Below are 25,263 nucleotides of genomic sequence, written 5' to 3' on the forward strand. Positions count from 1 at the left end.
TGAAAGTAATTAACATCTTAACCAATATTGAGACTTTTAATTCATGAAACATAAAATTTCTCCCTATTGTTTTCTACAAAGAGCAGCTCACTTTATAAACTAAAAATCCTTAAATAATTGGAATTAAAAATCTTAATATTCAAAACATATCATTTTTAAAAGAATACATAAAAATGTACACTTGAAACTAATAGAACACTGTGTATTAACTAATTGGAATTAAAATAAAAATTTTAAATAAAAAAGAAAAGAAACAACAAACAAAAAAAAAGAAAAAAAATACATAGCAGTCCCTCTGTCCTGAGATTCCTATAGAGTCATCATAGATTCTCCAAGTGTCTGATGTTGACTTTTTTTTAATCAGTGGTTTCTGCTGTATTCACAAAATTGTGCAATCATTACCACTATTTTTCCTTCCTCCATTCCCTCCTTCCCTCCCTCTCTCTCTCCCTCTCTCTACCTCCCTCCCTCCCTCTCTCTCTTTCTCTCTTCCTCCCTCCCTCCCTCTTCCTTCCTTATAATATCTCCCAATCTGTTTACAAATTTTAAAATTTCTATCATTGATGTTTTTATTTTTATGGATATAAATATTGTCCATATTTTGTTACACTTACACTGAAGGATTTCATGTTTTGGGTACTATTACCCAAAAGTGGTGCTTTTTAAAAAGATTTCAAATTCTAATTGTTCATTGCTGCTATATGTGAAAGAAATTGTCTTATGTATATGAACTTGTGTTCTGTTACCTTATTATACTTGCTTATTAATTCTGGGAATTTATTTGCAGATTTTTGGGGGATTTTCTGTATAGACAATCATGCTATCTGAAAATAAAGACAGTTTTGTTTTTTTTTTTTTTCTTATCGAATCTACTTGCCTGTCACTTTCTGTTTTTGTTTTATTGCACAAGCTAGGACTTGTAGTACCATGTTGAATTGGAGTAGTGAGAGCAAACATTCTTGCTATGTTTCCAACTTAGGCAAAAAAAAGTCTGGTTTTTCACTATTAAGTATTATATTGGCTTTAGTTTTTTAGTAGATGTTCTTTATCAAGCTGAAGAAATTCTCTTACTTCCTAGTTTATTGAGAGTTTTTATTATGAACGGGTACTTGATTTTCACAACTTTTTCTGTGATAATTGATAGAACATAGGATTTTTCTTCTTTTTCCCTATCGATTGATTGATTTTTGAATGTTGGACCTAATTGCATACCTGGAATGAATCCCATTTGATCGTGGTTGTGTACTTCTTTATTGGCTTCTATTTACTGATATTTTGTTGAAAATTGTTATGTCTGTGTTCATGAGATATTATTGTGTAGTTTTGTTTTCTTGTAATGTTTTTACCTGGTTTAAATATTAGGGTAATGCTGAACTCATAGAATAAGTGCAGAAAGATTCTCTATAGCTTCTATTTTCTGGAAGAAATTGTGAAAAAAAAATGATATTATTTATTCCTTAAATTTGTGGTAGAATTCACCTGTGAAACCCTCTGGCCCTGGTGCTTTCTTTTTTGGAAGGTTATTAATTATTGATAAAATTTCTTTAATAGACATAGGGTTAATTTCCTTGTGTGAATTTTATATTTTGTGTCTTTAAGGAATTTGTCTACTTCATCTGTCTTACCAAATTTGTGAACATGGAGTTGTTTATAGTATTCCCTCATTATACATTTAATGTCCACAGGATCAGTAATGATGACTTCTTTTGGTTTGTTATGTACATAATTTTTATTTCTCACTCTTTTTGTTAGTAAAGCTAGGAGCTCATCAATTTTATTGGTATTTTCAAATATTCAGCTTCTGGCTTCATTTTCCCTATTGTTTTCCTCCTTTCAATTTCATATATTTCTGCTCTAATTTTTATTATTTTTTCTTCTACTTGATTTAGGCATACATTATACTTATTTCTCTTATTTTACTAAGATGGAAACTTCAGTTACTGATGTTAGATCCTCAGTTTTTCTAATGCATGCATCTAATGTATAAATTTCCTTCTCAGCACTGCTTTCACTGTATCCCACAAATTTTTATAAGTTTACTTTCATTTTCACTTAGTTCAAAATATTTTTATAAAATTCCTCTTGAGGGGCATCTGGGTGGCTCAGTTGGTTAAGTGTCTGCCTTTGGTTCAGGTCACGATCCCAGGGTCTTGGGATTGAGTCCTGCATTGGGCTCCTTCTCAGCGGGTAGTCTCCTTCTCTCTTACCCTCTGCCTGAGGCTCCCCCTGCTTGTGCTCTTTCTCTCTCTCTCTGTCAAATAAATAAATACAATCTTTTTAAAAAATAAAATTTCTCTTGAGTTTTTCTTTGACCCATATATTATTGAGAATTGGGTTAATATTTGGGGATTTTCCAACCATCTTTTTATAATTGATTTCTAATTTGATTCTATTGTGTGAAAACAAATTTTATGTGGTTTCTACTCCTTTTAATTTGTTAAGATCTGTTTTATGGCCCAGAATGTACTCTATGTTGGTGAATGTTTCATGTGAGCTTCAGAAGACTATGTATTTTGCTGTTGTTAGATGGACTATTCTATAAATATCAATTAGATCCAGTTGATTAATAGTGCTGCTCTGGTCATCTATAAATTTGCTGATTTTCTGTCTACTTGTTTACTGATTTTTGGTCTGCCTGTCAATTACTGAGAGACATTGAAATCTCCAGCTATACTGGTGGATTTTTTAAATTTCTTCTTGCAGTTCTATTTTTACTTCATATATTTTGATGCTCTGTTGTTAGGTGCATATACATTTAGCATTGTTATATCATTCTGGAGAATTGATTCCTTTTCATTGTGCAGTGCTATAGTAATCCTTGTTCTAAGTCTGCATTGTCTCGAATTATACAGTTACTTCAATTTTCTTTCGATTAGTGTTAGCATAATATAGATTGGGAACTCTGCAATGAGAGATGGAAGTAGGGTGTAGAAAGGCTGTACCACTAGAAAAATAAATAATAAAAACTAAATTATTAATTTAACTTCATTTTTAAAGATCTATTTATTTATGGTTCTAATGTGGTTAATGTTTTCACTGGGCATTGAAATTATTTCAGGCAGTAATTATATCATATTCATGCATTTCCCACAGTATCCATTAAATAACTTGTATATACTGTACTTAACATACTCTATTAATAACTAATATTTTTATATTTGTTTAATTGATTACTAAGTTATTTTACATAACTTAGTTGTTACTATAGTTGTTATGTTATATATAGCAATATTGTTTCAATAAATATCTGTTGAAGAAATGCATGATCTAAATGTTAGGAGTTAATAGAGCAACTTACCTGTGTGGAACAGAATGTTTTTTGCTGGAGAGTAGCAAGAACTACAATATGTAAGGCAAAACCATGAACATCTTTAAAAGATTTCTTATAAATTTAGACTTTGTTCTGTAGGCATTGTGAAGGAAAATAATATTTTCATGAACTCAGACTCTTAAGGTATTAAAATAGTGACCATATGTAGGGTATTAAGATGGTAATACACCGATTCAGTGTATTAAAGGGGTTACAGTTAACTTTGCATCAGCATGTACTATAAAGAAGAATGCAAACTAGAAAATGATTGTATAGTTTACATGTACCTTAAGGCTTACTTGAGGATCAGATAGAGGTTCATTGAATTTTTTTCTGGCTAATGAAAATTAAATAAAATTAATTATAAAAAATATCTTACTAATTGTTACCATTTTACCATCAGTGGAATTAGAGAAAATAGGGACAGTGAATGAAAAAAAAAAAACTGTAAAATAAAGCTAATATTTGAATGAATATATATTTGCTTGAAACTCCCCAAATTATTATTTTATGTTACTACATTGTAAATCATTAATCAGTGTACACTTACCTAGGAGGATAAAAATTCAATTTTGTATTTTGAAACAAATCTAAGTTTCCTTATTAGGAAGAGAGTAAACTAAATTTTAAATCACATGTCTGAAAACAAAGACATAGATGAAATTTTAGTGTCCTATCTCATCTAGCTAAATCTTCCTCAAATGAATGTGCCACTGCTATTAAATGACAGTAGGAAGAGAAACTGGGAATTATGAAATATCAAAGTCCATTGCTTTTCAGAAGCAGCATATGCAGACTGGATTTATGTTATATCTATTGATAAATTTGATTTCCTAGAATGTTACACCCCAGATTTGCACTTACAGAGTGACTTCACTTTGAAAGAATGATGAATGGTAGAAATAACTCTAGACTAAGGTGCAGGAGACCTGAGCTGCCACTTACCATGTCTGGGTCTTTGGGAAAGACTTTAACTGATCTCTGTTTGTCTCATTTTCCTCTAAAGCGAGGAGGTTGGACTTAGTTTTAAAACCACAAAATAATGATTGGGATTTTGCTACTTGGTTCTTTTTACAATGGCTTAAATAGAAAAATATTACCACCTAAGGATTTTGGTCTGCATATTTCACAAACAAATATAAATTGAGTAGCCAAATGTTAGGAGAGTATTAAACATCTTCTAAAATGTGGCGTGTGAAGTATCCCAGAGAAACTTTAATTATACAAGTATCTGAATGCCTTGTGGCCTAGATTCCCCATTGTCAAAGCAATGATTAAATTAAAAATATCCCCGAACATCAGCCACAAAACTAGAATAGCACTTGAGCAGTTATTTTGTACATTCAGCTCTAAAATATGCCAAATTTGTGTTTATAAACAATCTTCTTTAAGTCTGACAGGCACTGTTGATCCGAGTTAAGTCTCTAATTCTGGGCATCCAGGGCCTCTGTCCTCTCTTTCTTCATCTCTTATTGTTTTCATGATGAGATGAATTAAAATTCTTATTTGTTATGCATTTGGTGTACCACTGCTCTTCCTGCTCATCTGTGCTTATAAGATTTTACTCTGCTTGCATAAGTGTTCATGAGCCCTCAATTTTGAACAGCTGTGAGGAAGGCTGGTTAACTATTTGTAAACACCACCCAACGATCCTTGACAGTAATGGCAGTCTTGAAGAATACTGAAGTGCTCTTTTATTGGGAGTGATAATGAGACTGTCTTGTCCAGGGGTCTGGTTATTACACCAATACTGAATATTATCCTTTAGTTTTGTGGTGTAAAATAATTAATTAGTCATTTTTTTTTCCCCAGGAGGCTCTATCCACAGTGAAGGAAAAATGGTGTGTGTAGTTCTGGCCTTTACTGAGATAATTCAAATTTATACCATTTTTGAGTTTTCTAACTAGCTGCTTTGGTTAGCTTTGAAAACAAATACCAAATTTTATATTGTGAATTGCCCTTTCTTTATAAGAGTAAAATGATATTTAATTATATGAGTATGACACTATCAATATAATATATATAATTATATATATAATATATATGATAGCTTATATCATACCATACATAATATATACATAATAATATATATATTATTACAAAGACACAAACATTTTTCCTATATGGTCACTAAGCTTAGAAATAAAAAATGCTTTTATTGTATCAATTATAGGTTTGCTCTAAGGAGACACTCTTAATAATGGGGGTTGATTAATAAGGATAATCACTATTGAAAAAGAACCTGGCACCTACTTAAGGCATCAGTAAATTGTTGTTGAATAAGTGCATAAAAAGTTATGAAGACTTCCCCTTTTTCTCTGAGAGCATGTAGCTTTTTAAGTTGCAAAAATGCAAATAAAATCCATGTTTTCTCATTGCAATTCAAAGCCTGTCCTGCTCCATCTTTATGCATGTAGCTTTATATACCAAAATCTTTCTTTATTTCACTAAAGTCATTTTGTAGATTTCTATATATACTTAGTGCACATTTTTCATGAAGTATGTACAATGCTGAAGTATTTTTAAGTTGTTGCTCATATGAATGAGATATATTTTAAATTTTATTCTCCAACTGGTTATGGTAGTAACAGTAGGAATAAAAATAATGTCACTTACACTAGACTCTTGATTTTGCTCAAAAACGTTTTTGAATGCCTACTATGTGCAAGGAACTATACTAGGAATTGGGATAAATAGTGAAAAATACAGGGAATCTGTCTCCAAGGAGCTTACATTGGTCAATAACCCTATCTTGAGGAAAAATAGAATAGAAGAATTCTATGGAGACTGTTAAGATACCATTGTCCCATGGCACTCTTGCATTTCTAAATCTCTTGCTAGCAGAGACACTGATGCCTTTGTTCTCAACTATCTTTTCACTAATGTTGTACAGATAATAGCCTTGGAAGATAGACCAGTGTTTCACTCCAGAGCAAAGGGCAGATTTGCTTATGGTCTTGGAATATATAGTGTCTCTCTTGGCAGCAAAGACAGATATGTTTTCTGACCATTATAAAAGTCAGCTTCTCTAAGCTCAGGGTTGCTATCTAGTAAGGTGATCTACTGCATGTGTCGCTTAGACCCTCTTTGCATCACCCTGTGAGAATTGGGCTCAGAGAACCAGAGCAAATACTGAAACTGTTTCTGCTAATACCATGAGTAATAAAATCCTTTGTCCCTGACCTAGAATTCATGTCTTCTACCAGCATCCATGAAACTGGGGCAGGCTAACTGGCTAACTTACAAAGTTAAATCTCAGATCTTCATAATTCTCGACAGACACCTGAAGTCAAAGTAGGACATAGCCAGACCACAGCAGGATAGGTGTGGGGATGTCAAAGGGAGCATGTAAGGAAAGAGCTATCATGTTCATAGGCTTAGTTTGTTCAGTATTGCAAAAGTAATCCTGGGGTGCGGAATATGAATTTGGAAGACTTGAAGTTGCACAGGTAATCACAGGCTAATTTACTGAGTGCTAACTATCTTTCAAGGACTTTCCTCTACACTTTACATAAATTATTTAATTTTTAGCAATTGATTACATAGATATAATTACTATTCCCATCTTATAGATGAAGAAATGAAGGCAGAGAAGGGATAAGTAACTTGTCCAAATTCATACAGTTAGAGATGGAATCAAGATTTGAACACAAACTGGGTGACTTTAAAGCCCATGGTCCCTACCATTGTACTATATATGTATCTTGAGGGGATCTTGAACTGAGGCAACATTGTGAAGAATTTTATAAAGCACAGAAGTATAGTGGGATTTATGCAAGTAAAATGGGTAACCACCAAAAAGCAGGGAAATGACCTGATTAGTTGAGAAGTGTATGCTCCAGAAAAGGATACAATCAGAGGTACTTGAAGAGCGGTTGTTAATAGCCTAGGCTAAAGAAGATGATGGAAAGAAGATAAAAAGACAAATTTTGATATTTTATAGGCATCTTTTAAAAATCTGTCCTATCAAGTACAAAGTTTGGTGAACAGTATGCACTCAAAAAATACTTTTCAAATTAATTAATTAATTTGGTACTATCAAGAAACCATTTTCTAGTTGTAATAATTTTATAATTAATTTTTGCTTTTCAAATAAATGTAATATCCCCTTATAATTTTACCTTACTCTGCATCTTTCCATTGTTTATTTTTATTTGTTTCTAGTATTACTGCACTGGCCAGAAATTACAAAATAGTATTCAATAACAATATTCATTTAATTTATGTTTATTCATATAAATTTAAAGGTTATGCTTCTGGGAAATGAGTTAGCAAACGTTGTCTGTAAAGGGTCCAATAGTAGATTTATAAGGCTTTGAGGGCCTTACTGTCTCTGTTGCAGCTGCTAAAATCTGCTATTGTGATGAGAAAGCAACTATAGATAATGTATCAATGAATGGCCAAGTCTGTGCCAACAAAATTTTATGTGAATGTTGCTTTAGAATATATCTATGAATTATTTTTTGTATTAGCATATACATATTTAATTTATTGATTTAACAAACATTTACTGAATATATATAATGCACTAGAAACTGTGTTAGATATTGGAATATAGCAATGTGTAAATCCTTGTCCTCATGGAGCTTACAGTACAATAAGAAGGTGTAATTTAAAACAAATCAGTGTGTGTGTGTGTGTGTGTGTGTGTGTGTGTAAGTGAATGTATATATATGCCCTAGTGATGGGAAATTTTATTTAAACGTTAACTATTAGGGGCATCTGGTCACATTGGGACATATTTTATTTGTTTTATCTAGGTCATCAGGATGGAAATTTACAACAAGTCATTTTGACGCAGCCATTAATAGCATTTCTATATATGTATGTCTGGTGATTCCCCTTCTCCCATTACTCACACAGAAATATGTTGGTATGTATGATACATAGCACAAAAAATTCTCTGGGAAAGTGTGAGTAAAATTATCTAATGAATCCAGGTTCTTTTGGAACCAAAACTTCTGAAATCCAGACTTCTACCCTCAGAGATAAGCATTGAAACATGTCTGATATAATTGAGGCCAGCTGGTAGGCAAGGTTAACAATATCCACCTACTCCCTACCTAGGGAAATTTACCATGGAGGAAAGGAAAACATTGGCAAAGATCAGGCATCAATACTAGGGTCCAAGTGACACCTTGATGAAGTTGGCACCACCCCGATCCAATTACTACGGCAACATGGTGTGCATTTGGTAAAATACATATGAATGCATGTACATGTATATGTATATATGTGAAATTTGAAAGAAATATGTCATGGCAAAATTATAAGATACACAGTACAGCTTTCTTTGATATTAGCTTTTTAGTTGGGTATAATGCAAAACTCCCATACATGAAACATGATAAACTACTGTTTCACAAGCAATGCTGTTGGTCCTTGGTTTCCACCACATGTCCTACTGCAATCTGTATCTTGCATCAGACGATTGCACTGCTTGAGCTGTGTGATTTTTTGTCATACATTGGTTAACTTGGGGTATTTTTCAAAAACTGGAGGTTGCATTGCAAATCCAGATTTCCTATTTTTCGCAGGCATAACATGCAACCATGAGAGAATCAACAGAACAGAATAACAGGACTCTTTAAATTCTGAACAAACTTTTTAATTGAAGTATAATTGACATGCAATATTATATTAGTTTCAGGTGTACAACAGATTCATTTGAAAATTCTATACATTACTCAATGCTTACCATAAGTGTGGTCGCCATTTGTCACCATTCAGTGTTATTACAAATATTATTGATGATATTCCCTATGCTATACTTTTCATCCCATGCCTTCTTTCTTTTATATCTGGAAGTTTGTACCTCTTAATCCCCTTCATCTTTTTGCCCGTCTCCCCACCAACCTCCCCTCCGGCAACTACCAGTTTGTTCTTTGTATTTAAGAGTTTTTGTTTGTTTGTTTGTTCATTTGTTTTGTTTTTTCGATTCTACATATTAGTGAAATCATATGGCCTTAGTCTATCTCTGACTTATTTCAATTAGTGTAATACCTTCTAGGTCCATCCATGTTGTTGCACGTGGCAATATTTCATTCTTTTTTATGGTTCAGTGCCCCACATCTTCTTTATTCATTCATCTATCAATGGACATGGCCTGCTTCCATAATTTGACTACTGTAAATAATGCTACAATAAACATAGAGGTGTATATATCTTTTCAAATTAGTGTTTTTGTTTTCTTTGGGTAAATACCAAGCAGTGGAATTACTATATCATATGGTATTTCTATTTTTAAAAATTTTTGAGGAACCTCTATACTGTTTCCACAATGATTGAACCAATTTAAATTCCTATCAACAGTGCATGACAGGGGCACCTGGGTGGCTCAGTTGTTAAGCATCTGCCTTCAGCTCAGGTCATGATCCCAGGGTCCTGGGGTCAATCCCCACATCGGGCTCCCTGCTCTGCAGGAAGCCCGCTCTTCCCTCTCCCACTCCCCCTGCTTGTGTTCCTGCTCTCTCTGACTCTCTCTCTGTCAAATAAATAAATAAAATCTTAAAAAAAAAACAGTGCATGAGGGTTCTTTTTTCTCCACATCTTCACTAAAACTTGTTATTTCTTATCTTTTTGATAATAGCCATTCCGACTGATATAAGTGATATCTCACTGTGGTTTTGCTTTGCATTTCCCTAATATTTAGTGTGTCTGTTGGCCATTTATATGTCTTCTTTGGAAAAATGTTTATTCCTGTCCTCTGTCCAGTATTTAATCAGCTGCTGCTGCTGCTGCTGCTGCTTCTTCTTCTTCTTCTTCTTCTTCTTCTTCTTCTTCTTCTTCTTTTTGGTGTTGAGTTGTATTAATTCTTTAAATATTTTGGATATTAACCCTTTATTGGATATATCATTTGCAAATATCTTCTCTTATTCACTAGGTTGCCTTTTTGTTTTGTTAATGGTTTCCCTTTCTTTAAAAGATTATTTGTTTGTTTCTTTAGTTGACAGATGGAGAGAGAGGGAGAGAGTATAAGCAGAGGGAGCAGCAGAGGGAGAGGGAGAAGCAGGCTCCCCACTAAGCAGGGAGCCCCATGTGGGCTTGATCCTGGGACCCTGGGATCATGACCTGAGCCAAAGTCAGATGCTTAACTGACTGAGCCACTCAGGCGCTCCTGATGGTTTCCCTTGATGTGTAAATGCTTTTTATCTTGGTATAGTCCCAGTAGTTTATTTTTGCTTTCATTTTCTTTCCATTATGGAGACATTTCCATAAATATCTTGCTGAGGTCTATGTCCAAAAGATTACTATCTGTATTTTCTTTTAGGAGTTTTATGATTTCACATCTCACATTTAAGTCTTTCATCTATTTTGAGTTTATTTTTGTGTATGGTATAAGAAAGTGTTCCAGCTTTCATTCTTTTGTATGCCAGTTGTCCAGTTTTTCCAACACCATTTACTGAAAAGACTGTCTTTTTCCCCATTATATTCTTGCCTACTTTGTTGTAAATTAATTGACCATATAGGTATGGATTTATTTCTGGGCTGTCTATCCTTCTTATGTGTCTATTTTTGTGCCAGTATCATACTGTTTTGATTACTATACCAATCTTGAGAAAAAAGGAACAAAGTTGGAGGTATCACAATCCCAGATATCAAGATACACTATAAAGCTACAGTAATGAAAAAAGTATGACACTGGCACAAAAATAGATACATAGATCAGTAGAACTTTTGGTTTTTCCTTCTTTTGGAAATGGCAGTTAGAAAAAGCCTCCTTGCATGGAGCTGGGAATCTGAGGTTCTGATTTAACTCAGGATCGAACTTCAGAGAAAAGGATGTTGCACTTTACACAGATTATTGTGAAAGAAAAAAAAATGTATTTAATAAATTAAAGTTTGGTTTTAATTAATTAATTTAATCTAATTAAATAATTTCATTTAATTGATACAATTAATATTTAACCCAATTAATATCTTATCTAATTAGAATTTAATGATTTAAAATATGTGACTTATTTTTATATCATTGGTCTTTTAGAGACATATTGTGGAAAATAAATTCAATATTGTTCTCTGTATCATTTATACAATTTTATTTGTTGTTAGGTTGAGGTATTGGTATTGACGTTATCATCCATTTGGTGATCACTTAATTTTCCTTATTTAATTTTATTTAAACTCAAAACATTGAATCATCCTTGGATTTCTAAAATAAACTCTATTTAGTGGCAAACTCTATCTTAAGTGAAAATAAAATTTACTGAGCATTATCTCTGTGTTATTGCTCTACTAGTCAATTATATTGATTATTTCAGTGATCCTGACAAGATATTTTAAAGCAGGCATTCTTTCCTCAGTATTTTTAAAATGTGGGGCTCAGAGAGGTTAAATTACATAAGAGTCAACAACAAGAAAGTGAAGAAAACTGAACTTTAACAATAAATCCATGTGACTTCATTGGACCAAATTGTTCATCCTATGACAGATTATGCTTTCATCAACTCTTGAATTGCATTTGCTAATAATGTCCTTAATATCTCTTCCCTTAAATGAATAAGTAGTATTATTCTAGCTTTCTTTATTATGATTTTTACCAAATTAAAAAATGAAAAACATAGAAGATATTTTTAAATGAGAATATTTATTCAATTCTGTATAAAAGAATATGACAGCCTAAATGAAGTATGTGATTTTCTAGCAAAAAATTGATTGGCAAAAATTAAGAAACTATCAAAACCTAAACAAGAAACAAACATTACTGTAGAAGCAATAGGGAAAGTGGACAAAGGAAACCTCCCAATGAAGGTAAAGAAGGTAAAGATTTAAGCCCAAATTAGTATTATTATTATTTCTATTTATGAATGCAAAGTTGATGCCAATTTAGAGAACATAGCCAATAACATTATAAATAAATCTAATGGCAACTTAACCATATTCTCAGCAAAACAGTAATTTATGACATTTCTTCAAAACCCAACATAGTTCAGCATTAAAAAAGAAAAAAAAAAGAAGTCACCAGCAGTTGCTACTTTAGAGCTTAAGACATTGTTTCCTACAGAATTTCATGTCTTCAGTTATGTTCTCTGTACTTTTCAGATGAAAAACTTCGGATGGCAGAAGTTTTTTTGTGTGTGTTGAGGGAGAACCCAGGGTGGAAAATAGTGGTTCATTGCTCTGGTCAGACAACCAAGTGAGGAGGTAGTTATTCAGAGAACTTCTCAAATAGAGAATATTGTACTGATCTACTGAGAGTTGGAGAAGTAGCAGGAGCTTCTTTGTGAGACTGAAGATTGCAAGAGGAATGCTTCTCCTCCAGGAAATTCAAGACCGGGGTGTTGGTGCAGCTAGACAGTGGCTCTTTTTTGATGCTATAACTTTAAAAGTATTTGTTACATCACCATGCATGGTAACCCCATACAACCTTGAGTCCCATCATTATTGCTATTGAATTTCTTCATTTGATACTTAAAAGGCAGTTTGTAAAAGGCATCTTTGACAACCTTCTGGTCTTGGCTGAGGTTTCAGTGAATGGAATCCCATAACTTGGCCAGTTCATGGGCTTGTTTTGTGTCAGCTGTCCTTGTTGACAAATCACACTTGTTTCCTACTAGTACCATAGGTGTATCATCTGAGTCTTTTACTTGCTTAATCTGTTGATATTATTGATGGCAAATACACAGAGGAAGACTTTACCTGTCTCATGTATTGGTCTCTCATGACACTGTACTCTTCTTGACCGTCTGTATGCAGTATGTCCAACAGACAGGTTTCACCATCTATAACCACCTGTTTTCAGTGAGAATCTTCTGTGGTGGGATCGTATTCATCTACAAAGTGGTTCTGGATTAGCTGGATTGTTAGTGCACTTTCTCCAACATCACCTGCTCCAACCACCACCAGTTTGTACTCACACCAGCAAGAACTCCAAAATTTGCTGCCTCCACTTCAGATGGATTTAGGACCACAACTGGGAAAAATGCTGGAGACCCCAGAACTGCCATGAACAGCCTCACTAGGGATTAAGTCCAAATTATTTTAACACTTAAGCCAACCAGTATTGCTAATCCTATTTATATTTTTTTTAAATCTTAATTCTATTTAAGTTATTGCAAAGAACTAAGAATATAATGCTTGCAACATCTTTTTGAAAGCAGCAGAATATTGATACCAGCATCTGTCAAAGGTAGATAATATTTATGAAAATAATAACAAAAGCCCTCAAAGTCATTTTTGAATGTTAGCTCATAATCCAAAATGAAATTAGATTCTAATAAAGAATTAGAATCTACCAGTATTTTACAAATAAATATAGCCTATACAAAGTTTATAACTAGAATGCAAGGATGGCTTGATATTAGGAGCCCAATATCCTTGATCATGTCAGCAGCTAAAGCAGAAAAAATTTTTTTTCATAATAAATATTATTATTAGTCAAGATACAGGTTAATCTATAAGATCTCAAAATGACACCAGACTGATGCAAGGTAGATTTATTAGTTAAAACAGCATTCACTGGGAAAAATGTCCTAGAAAAGTCACTGATTTTGAAAAATTTCAAAGCCCTGGAAAACAGAGAGGAATAAAAAGTAAATCCTGAAAACTATGACCTTTACCCTGGAACAGATTAATAATCCCAGGAGATTTTCTTTAAAAAAAAAAAATCCTAAATGATTTGTTAAAGTATCCTGAGACATTATCTGGGGAAAGCTCAGAAGGAAGGTGAGTATAAAAGGGTTTAAGCCCTCAAATTAAAAAAAAAAAAAAAAAGTTTTACTCAGAAAATAATTCACCATGTATACTTTAGAACTGAACAAGAAAGTGTCAGGTTTATTTCATAAGTAAATAGAAATAAAGCAATAGAAATACTAGGAGGAATATTATAGTGCATATTTATACATGTTTGCCTTATACTCTTATATATATAAAGGAATGGAAAAGAAATCTCACTCCCAACCCTGATGCATATGAAGAATGATTTCACACTTATGCTATGCCATTTTGTTCCCTTGACCAAAAGATGAATGAAAGATGGGCTGATAATCCAAACTAGAGCAATTAAAGTTTTCTATTTAGTAAATTGGAAAGGGAAAACGGCAGTGGTGTTCCAGTCCCATTAAAGCTGGATTCTTGAAAAGGAAATATAAAAACCGGAGAGCTTAATAGGGATCCAATATTTTCCATTTTTTAGACAAGGATATAGAGAAAGCTGGTCCAGAAAATAAAAAACTGGTAAAAGAGATGAAAAAATAAAAGCCATAAAAAGACATGGAGGGTAAGGTAGAAAAATATAAATGAGGTTTCTCACAATGTGTTGAGCCCTGGCACCAGGCAATTCTAGGCTAAGATGAAGGTTCTCCTTTGGTTTGTGAAATATGCCAGAATCTTTATATTTCATTTTACATTATTTTTGAGCTAGAAAATGGGTGTGATATTTTTAAAAGATAAGATCATGTATTTTGTATTTCTTTTAAATTATAGCCTTTTTGACTACCCAGCCATTAAAGCATTTCCATGATCCAGGGGAGAGTCACATAATCTGGAACAAAGATGTCAAGTGTATGGTAAATGACAGCTTTCATGTCCCAATAAAACAGTAGTTTTACAATCTAGGCTTAAATGAAAATCAAAAGAATTTATAAATTCCAATATTTCTTACATTAAAAAAATTGGAGACATGGATTTTTATTTTACTATATAGAAAGAATCTTGGGATATTATGGAGAGAACACATCTGAGTATATGGATTGGATAGGGTAAGAAAGGGAGAAAAAGAGCAAAAGATCAGATGCTGTGTCTCTAGTTCTCTATTCCACCCCCAATCTAGTTCACCTGATGATAAACCTCAAGATGAAGATTGTGTAGTGACAGAGGAACTCCAGAGGGTATATGTGTATGTGAGGGATGCTGAAAAGAGCCCCACAATTTGTTGGCTCTAAGAAGGAGGCCATTTGTCTGAATGTCCCACACCAAGAGGGACACACACAGCTGAGTGGTGATGGCCAAATGGCCACAGACTACACCCTACCATACTCTCACCTTTACCTGTATACATTCTGGGCATAATTAGTGAAATGTCTCAAAGCCACTGTGTGTCCTCAGTGGAGAACAGAAAGATCATTGGTTAATTAGGGAGGGTAATTTTTAAGGAAGGGATCAAAGGAACATATGGCTGAGATTAAGCAGAGCAGCAGTGGTAGGAAAGTCTGAGGTAGGGCCACATCAGAATAGTGGAGCCTGTCTGTAGAAGCGAAGGGACCTCTGGGTACTGACTGTGCAGAGAAAAAAAATGAGACATAAACATGACTTTCATCAGCCACAATATCAAGAATAGATAACAGCAAGATGAGCAACAACCAAGTGGGACAAGGGACTTCCTAGAGAAGGCTGCTACCCAATTTGAGGTTTTTTTGTTTTTTTTTTTTTCTTTGATGCCCCATGGTATGTCCAGGTACCATCTTGGTAGAGATAAAACCAAAGGGACAATTTTAAAATGGAAAAGATAAGTAATCTTTAAATGACATATTTAAAACCCCATCCAGGCGTGCTTGGGTGGCTCAGTCAGTTGAGCGTCCAACTCTTGGTTTTCGGCTCAGTTCATAATCTCAGGGTCCTGGGATCAAGCCCCGAGTTGGGCTCCTTACTCAGCAGGGAGTCTGTTTGAGATTCTTTCTCTCCCTCTGCCCCTCCCTGCCTGCTTGCTCTCTCTCTCTCTAAAAGAAATAAATAAAATCTTTAAAAAATAGAGTAAAAAATCAAATCAAATCCCATCCATCTTAGCTCCTCCTACCACCATTAAAAAGAATCTAAGCTTGAGAAAAATATACAAATAATGGTAGGTAAAAAAAGAATGTTACTTGTTTGCATATATGAGTTTAGCATATATGGATTTTAATCACCCACTCTACACTAGTAATTGCTAGTTTCTTTTACCTAAAACTAGTATCAGCACTGAGCAGAGAAATGAGGGCCTGATTCATTACTGCTGACTCTATCCCTATACCGGAAGAGATAATATCACAACTGTGATAACTACTAGAAAGAGTGACCACGCCTACACTTCCCTTATGTAGCAGCATGGTCATCATTAGATAATTAAATTGTTGATATTTGTCAACATTTGTTTTGTTCTGTAGGAGATTATCACAGATATCCTTTGGATACCATTGGCTAAAGACCTTAGTAATCAATCAAATCAGTTCTTACCTTTGAACAATTTATTGAATTAAATGATTTTTGAGATCAAAATTCCAATTTGGAGATTCATTTCCTTCATTCAGTTATGGTTTTATACTACTAAATTGGGGTATTCCAGGAAGGGAAAGAAATAGTATAAGTAGAACATACTTATGTCAATAGTTTGTATTGAACTCAACTGGTAATAATAATAATAATAATAATAATAATAATAATAAATTTTCATTGCCTTTCCATAAGCACATATGAAATAAGCTGCCCTTCAGATGAAAATCCTGAGGTGACTGAAAACACACATGTCGCAAAATGCTGCAGTGTGCATGTGTTGGAAGTCTTGGTGAAAAAACAAGTTACCTCATTCTTCTTAAGTACTTCCTCCATTCTTCAAGAAAAGTCAAAAGCAGAATTGGGGGGTGGCAATCATGGGTCAGTATCAATGGAAAGGGAAGAAAGTAAGGGCATGAACTTTCTATTCGGCTTGTCAGTTTGGTCTTGCTGAGTCGGTTCGGACCCTGCCACCCTTCTCCATTGCAGAGTGAGGTCTGCTCAGCAGGACTTTGCAGACTCTGCAGGTCCTTACGAAATAGGTTCTGAGATGTCCAATAATAGCCACTGTAATTAAAGCAACTCCTTTTCTTACGATGCTCGGGGTATTTTGATAAATTAAGAAGTCTCTAATCAGTTATCTTTGCAAGTTTCCTAAAATGTCGAATAACAATTTAGGTAGTTTTTGGTTTTGGGGTTTTGGTTTTTATGGTTGTTTAATGTTTGAGTGACTGTGCTGGGCCAAATCTGATGCTTATCCCATCAATTGCCCTCTTCCTCTTCAAAAATTTCACATCTAAATAGAGAGCCCTGGGAGACAATCTTTTTCAAAATTGATTTCATTATGTCTTTGCTATTAATGATGCTTATAGGGTGTGAAACGTTAAATCATCACCCTGTAGGACTCTGGAACTTTTGCTCAGCCAGAATATCTTTTTATTTTATTCTTTAGGGTTGTACTTTTTTTTTATACTAATGTAGGATTTGGCGGTAGACTGTAATTAAACTGTACTAAATGGGCCTAACTTTTACAAGCAATTAGATGTATTTGCTTTTTTTTGCTCTTCTGCTGAGAATATGGACTACCTTTGTGGAATCAATAAGAGGTATCCCTCTGCCCCCACTTTTCTTTTAGTTCCTCCTCCTCAGTGCGAAGAGAACACACAGCATTCTGCAATGTTTTTATTCTATTATTGCTTGAAATACTGACTTCACATTCCACTAGAGAAATTGAATGAATGCAGGAATGTAAAATACTATTAAAGCATCTCTCTATGTTCCCTTCACCTTTTATGTTTTTCTTACCATATAACCTTCCTATCCTACCTACGATTCTATTCTTTTTGTGTTACACACAAAGCTGAAAATGGGCAGGGCTCAAAGGCCTAGAACATCTTATACCTATGCAGGAATACAAGCAACTTGATTATGACATAACTCTTTGGATATTTTTCACATTTAAAAAATAAGAAAACAAACCAACTCAGCATTTAGACTTCCAAATAACAAGAAAATTGGCATCTACAGATACTAAGATATTGTCACAATTGGGCCAAGTGCCTTTTTCCCACCAAATTATTCCTTTTTAGTCGCTTTCTTTAAAACATCCCCACATATGATTGTTGTATTGTGATACCTATGTACTTTTGAGAAGGAGCATTGATGAAAATCATTAAATATTGTTTCATCAGTAATTATGTGGTTTCCATACCTAGTGATGGAGATAGCCAAAAGACCATTTTAATAATTACTATATCCTTTTCTAAGTCATTTCTTACGGCCCAGCACAGTCACTCAAACAGATAAGTGTTGCTACTTGCTATAATCCCAACCTTATAAAAAATACATAGACACACACACACACACACACCCACAAACACAGGCACACATACAGTTTTACATATCATGTATTATTAGGGGAAGGCTGTGGTAGAAGTCTCTGAGGCTCCTACCACTCTTGATTCCCCATAGCAACGTAGCTTTTGGATCAGTCAAAACCCCATAGAGACATATGCAAGAGTTCACATCTTTTATGCTGGACCTCCTCAGGATACACTAATTTGCTACAGCTGCGCCCATGCCCATTCACTCCCAGGTTCCTGGCAAGCCTGACCTTGATGGTTGACAGGTGTGGGAGCTACTGGCTCAGGGGAAAGAAAATTAACCCTATTTCTGCCAGAGCCCTCTTAGCCCAAATGGGAATAATCTTCACTTCTCAGTATGAGAAACCAGTATGAATTTTTTAATCAGTCAGAAAGCATTGGCACACAAGATTATAACTAGAGATATTGCCTAGAAGTAGGAAGATGAAGATAGGCAACAGCTGGTTCAGTAACCATGATAGAAGATCCTTTAACATTCTTAGAAAAGAAAATATTTAGAATTCCCTGACACATTTGGAGAAGAGGAGAAAGCCATTGCTCTGTTCCTCCTTCACAATTTGCCCTCTTCAGAAAAAAAAGGGGGGGGGGGGAAATTTTATAAATGTTTTGAAGGATTGAGCCATTTTGAAATGGTATATTTTTGACCATTTTAATTATTTGATTTGTTTTCTTTTCTGCTTGGTGCACAGTCAGAGGTAAACTGAAATGGCTTCTGCTGGTAGTGGGCCATCATAAAAAGCTCAAATGACAGTGGGAAATTGCTTTTGTGATGAAGGGAAGCATTAATAAAGGCTTCACTCATGTTTACCCTTTTAAATTGGCCCTAGAGGAGTTGATTAAACTATTCCATTGACAGTGGCTGGTTGATCCATAGGTTGTGAAGTGTTCTATGCCTGTAGGTGGTGGTTGAGTTTAGAGGTAACTACATTTTTCTCATCTGGTTTGGTATGTCATTGAAGTTTCATTTAAACTCTTTCCCATTATGTCGGTTGTCTTTTGGGTTTGTTGACTGTTTCCTTTGCTGTGCAAAAGCTTTTTATCTTGATGAAGTCCCAATAGTCCATTTTTGTCCTTGCTTCCTTTGCCTTTGGCGATGTTTCTAGGAAGAAGTTGAACTGACAGAATGGGAGAAGATATTTGGAAATGACATATCAGATAAAGGGCTAGTATCCAAAATCTGTAAAGAACTTATCAAACTCAGCACCCAAAGAACAAATAATCCATTCAAGAAATGGGCAGAAGACATGAACAGACATCTCTGCAAAGAAGACATCCAAATGGCCAACAGACACATGAAAAAGTGCTCAACATCACTCAGCATCAGGGAAATACAAATCAAAACCTCAGTGAGATACCACCTCACACCAGTCAGAATGGCTAAAATTAACAAGTCAGGAAAAGGCAGATGTTGGCGAGGATGTGGAGAAAGGGGAACCTGCCTACAGTGTTGGTGAGAATGCAAGCTGGTGCAGCCACTCTGGAAAACAGTATGAAGATTCCTCAAAAAGTTGAAAATAGAGCTACTGTACGACCCAGCAATTGCACTACTGGGTCTTTACCCCAAAGATACAAATGTAGTGATCCGAAGGGGTACGTGCACCCCAGTGTTTATAGCAGCAATGTCCACAATAGCCAAACTGTGGTAGGGGCACCTGGGTGGCTCAGTCACTGAGCGTCTGCCTTCGGCTCAGGTAATGATTCCAGGGTCCTGGGATCAAGCCCCACGTCGGGTTTCCTGCTCCACAGGAAGCCTGCTTCTCCCTCTCCCACTCCCTGTGCTTGTGTTCCCTCTCTCGCTGTGTCTCTCTCTGTCAAATAAATAAATGAAATCTTTAAAAAAAAAAACCAAATGTAGTTATCCAAAGGGGTACGTATACCCCAATGTTTATAGCAGCAATGTCCACAATAGCCAAACTATGGAAAGAGCCAAGATGTCCATCAACAGATGAGTGGATAAAGAAGATGTGGTATATATACACAATGGAATATTATGCAGCCATAAAAAAACCCCGAAATCTTGCCGTGGATGGAACTAGAGGGTATTATGCTAAGCGAAATAAGTCAATTAGAGAAAGACATATATTATATGATCTCACTGATATGAGGAATTCTAAATCTCAGGAAACAAACTGAGGGTTGCTGGAGTGGTGGAGGTGGGAGGGATGGGGTGGCTGGGTGATAGACATTGGGGAGGGTATGTGCTATGGTGAGCGCTGTGAATTGTGTAAGACTGATGAATCACAGACCTGTACCTCTGAAACAAATAATACATTATATGTTAAAAAAAAAAAAAAGATAGTAGGAAGGGAAAAATGAAGGGGGGGAATCGGAGGGGGAGACGAACCATGAGAGATTATGGACTCTGAGAAACAAACTGAGGGTTCTAGAGGGGAGGAGCGTGGGGGGATGGGTTAGCCTGTTATACGCAAACAATGAATCATGGAACACTACATCAGAAACTAATGATGTAATGTATGGTGATTAACATAACAATAATAAAAAATTAAAATTAAATTAAATTAAAAAAAAACCTCTTTGTCCCATTGTGATCTGATAAAACTTTAATTCTTTTCCCATAAAGAAAATACTGTATTTTTAAGAAAATGTCATATTTTCTTCCCATAAGGCTGAGTAATGTAGGCTTTCAAGACACCAAATTATTCTACCTGTGATTTCAGGGCTTCAGTAGATACTGGTAGCTAGGAATTTTTGTTTGCTTGTTGGTTTTTAATTTAAAAGAAAAGTAACCAAAGCAAAATCAGAGTAGATTTTTTTAATGTGAATTTCTTGAATTTAACTATACATTTGAGATACCCAAGAAAGTGCACGAAATAACCTTTATAGCTCACTTGGGAGTCTTCCAGTTGAGCCAGAGAGTAAGAAAAGATTCATGTGGTTCAGCTGTCTAAGGGTACTCAGCGTGAGAAACCAGTGCAGAGTGAAGGCTCCCCTAGGATGGCCTATCTTATTCCCACTGTTGTGCCATTCCTTAATGCTTGTCTTCTCACCCTGAACAGCATGACAGGTGCTGTGCTCAGAGCATCTGCAAAGGCAGTTAGAAGAAGACAGGATCTCTTAAAGGAACTCAAATGTCCTCCTTGGAGGATTCAGTTGATAAGGGTACATATTTGATTTCTGGAAGAATTCTATTTAACTTTATTTTTGGTTTTGAGTATTGAAATTTGCTCTGGTGAAAGGCAGCTAATGAGAGTCAAAGACATTCATACATTTTTGGATCATTTGGTTTTTCACAGTGTATAGAGTATAGATTTTTATCCTAACTTTGTAGATGAAGAAATTGTAACCATGAGATGTTGAATTCCTGCACAGACAACTAATAAGTGTGAGGATCCCAATATTTATCCTGGTTTGCCTGGATCCAAGACCAACTTCTGTCTTCTGTATTAAGCTTTCTCCTCTGAAGGAAAAAAGAAATAGGGGAAATTAAGATTTTCCTTAGAAGTGTGTAATGCGATACCTAAAGAGTTTCTAGTTTAACTCTTCTTCATTTAACATAGAAAAAAATGAAGACCTATAGAGAAAAAGGGACTAACCCCAAATCATACTGCTCTTTTTTTCCCTTTCGTATGGTTTTGAATGATACAGGCTTCTTTAATCACATATTTCTTTTTTCCTTCTTTTTTTGTTTTTTTTTTGTATAATTTTTGTATAATTTACTTAGACTAACGGTTAAATAAGCTTTAACTGCATCAGTGTAATCATCATCACATTCAAGATGTAGAACATTTCTATCACTCAAACCTTCCTTTGTACTCCTTTGCAGTCAGTCTTCCTACTGCTTACTCCACACATCACTGATATGCTTTATGTCAGTATAGACTAGTTTTGCCTGATCTAGAATGTTGTGTATATGAAATCATACAGCACACAATTTCTTTAGTTCATTCATTCATGTTGCTGGGATATCATAATACTGTCTGTTTTTAATTGCTGAAAAATATTCCATTATATGGGTATACTGTGCTTATCTATTCACTTGGGTTGTTTACAGGTTTTTGCCTATTGAGAATAAAACCTATGAGCATTCATGTGCAAGGCATTTCATACCTCTTAGGTAAATACTTAGAAGTAGAATTGCTTAGTATTTTTGGAACTGCCAAATTGATTGCCAAAATGGTTATTCAATTTTATACTCCTAACCAGCAGTGTATGGAACTTCCAGTTGCTCTGTATCCTAGTTAATGCCTATAGTTTCAACATTTTAAATTTTAGCCATTCTAGTTGTTATAGCAATATCTCATGGTTTTACTTTTCATTTCCCTGAAGCTTAGAAGCATTGAGCATCTTTTCTTGTGTTTGTTAGTCATCCATGTATCTTCTTTGGTGAAATATCTATTTGAATCTTTTGCCCTTTTTTTAAATTTGGGATTCTAGTTTTCTTCTTGATATGGAAGAATGATTTTTATATTTTGGATAAAAGTCCTTTGTCAGATATTTGTAATGTAAATATGTTCACCTTGTGAGTCACAATTTTTTTTTCATTTTTTAAATGATAGCCTATCTATCATCTAATTTTTTTTTTCATTCTACCTGGAAACATTTGCCTAAATAAAATTATAATGATTTCTCTCCTATATTCTGGAAACTTTAAAGTTTAATATTTTAAGATTTGAGTTATTTTTGTGTATGTAATGAGGTAAGGTTTATAGTTCATTTTTTTTCCATAGGGGTATCTATCCGTTGAAAACATTATCTTTTCACGATTTCAGTTTTTCAAATAGTTTTTAAAAATCTACTGACTATGAGCATGTTTGTGTATTTCTACTCTCTCCATTCTGTTCCACTGATCTATACATTTCTCTTTACACCAATATTAGAAAATTGTTATGGCTATTATAAGTTCTTCACATTTTCATACAAATTTTAGAATCAATTTGTCAACGTTAAAAAAAGAAAAAGACTGATGGATTTTATTGGGATTGTATTGAAATCTGTAGACTAATTTGGGGAGAATTTACATTTTAGCCATGATGAGTCTTCCATAACTAAGTTCCTTTTACTTGTCCTAATAATGTTTGAATTATTCACTGTATATCTTGAACATATTTTGTTAAATTTTCCCTAAATATTTCATGTTTTTGTATGCCATTACAAATAGTATGTTTTATTTGAAATTTCATTTTCTAACTGTTCTTTTCTTGGATAGAAATACACTTGATTTTTTAATATTGATTTTATATCCTATGACTTTGTTAAACTCACTGTTTTTTTAAATTTTATTTATTTATTTATTTATTTTAAGATTTTATTTATTTGAGAGAGAGAATGAGAGAGAGAGAGCACATGAGAGGGGGGAGGGTCAGAGGGAGAAGCAGACTCCCTGCTGAGCAGGGAGCCCGATGCGGGACTCGATCCCGGGACTCCAGGATCATGACCTGAGCCGAAGGCAGTTGCTTAACCAACTGAGCCACCCAGGCACCCTAATTTTATTTTATTGTGTTATGTTAGTCACCATACATTACATCATTAGTTTTTGATGTAGTGTTCCATGATTCATTGTTTGCGTATAACACCCAGTGTTCCAGGCAATACATGCCCTCCTTAATACCCATCACTGGGCTAACCCATCCCCCCACACTCCTCCCCTCTAGAACCCTCAGTTTGTTTCTCAGAGTCCATAATCTCTCATGGTTTGTCTCTCCCTCTGGTTACCCCCCCCTTCATTTTTCCCTTCCTACTATCTTTTTTTTTTTTTTAACATATAATGTATTATTTGTTTCAGAGGTACAGGTCTGTGATTCATCAGTCTTACACAATTCACAGCGCTCACCGTAGCACATACCCTCCCCAATGTCCATCACCCAGCCACCCCATCCCTCCCCCCCCGCACCACTCCAGCAAACCCTCAGTTTGTTTCCTGAGATTAAGAGTCTCTTATGGTGGGCACCTGGGTGGCTCAGTTGGTTAAGCGACTGCCTTCGGCTCAGGTCATGATCCTGGAGTCCCGGGATCGAGTCCCGCATCAGGCTCCCTGCTCGGCGGGGAGCCTGCTTCTCCCTCTGACCCTCCCCCCTCTCATGTGCTGTCTGTCTCTCTCATTCTCTCTGTCTCAAATAAATAAATAAAATCTTTAAAAAAAAGAAGAGTCTCTTATGGTTTGTCTCCCTCTCTGGTTTCATCTTGTTTCATTTTTCCCTCCCTTCCCCTATGATCCTCTGTCTTGTTTCTCAAATTCCTCATATCAGTGAGACCATATGATACTTGTCTTTCTCTGATTGACTTATTTTGCTTAGCATAATACTCTCTAGTTCCATCCACATTGTTGCAAATGGCAAGATTTTGTTTTTTTGATGGCTGCCTGATACTCCATTGTACCTATATATACCACATCTTCTTTATCCATTCATCTGTTGATGGACATCTTGGCTCTTTCCATAGTTTGACTATTGTGGACATTGCTGCTATAAACATTGGGGTGCACATACTCCTTCAGATAACTACATTTGTATCTTTGGGGTAAATACCGAGTAGTGCAATTGCTGATTCATAGGGTAACTCTCCCCTTTACAGTAGTCAAATTATGGAAGCAGGCCATGTCCATTGATAGATGAATGAATAAAGAAGATGTGGGGCACTGAACCATAAAAAAGAATGAAATATTGCCACTTGCAACAACATGGATGGACCTAGAATGTCCTAGAAGGAGTGAAGCTCTGCCACACTCAGGCACCCCCGGTCTTTCTGTGACCCCGAGGGTCCTGAGACCACACTGTTCCGGAGGGTTCCACCCCCCGCTTAGCCACCAGAGTGACGTCCCTCAGTGGGGCAGACTTTTAAAAGTTCCGATGCGGCTCTATCACTTGCCAGAAGCGGCCGACGGAGGCCCCTCCCCCGCCGTCTATCCTCCCGAATATTGCCTCGGAT

The 25,263-nt window shown here is 35.1% G+C and overlaps 1 pseudogene; it reads right to left on the reverse strand.

Annotated features, from left to right (window-relative positions):
* Positions 1-12,645: 12,645 nt before the first annotated feature.
* LOC110580652 lies at positions 12,646-16,338 on the reverse strand (annotated as a pseudogene).
* Positions 16,339-25,263: the final 8,925 nt, after the last annotated feature.

The sequence above is a fragment of the Neomonachus schauinslandi genome, chromosome 4, assembly GCF_002201575.2.
Source record: "Neomonachus schauinslandi chromosome 4, ASM220157v2, whole genome shotgun sequence".
Lineage (NCBI taxonomy): Eukaryota > Metazoa > Chordata > Mammalia > Carnivora > Phocidae > Neomonachus > Neomonachus schauinslandi.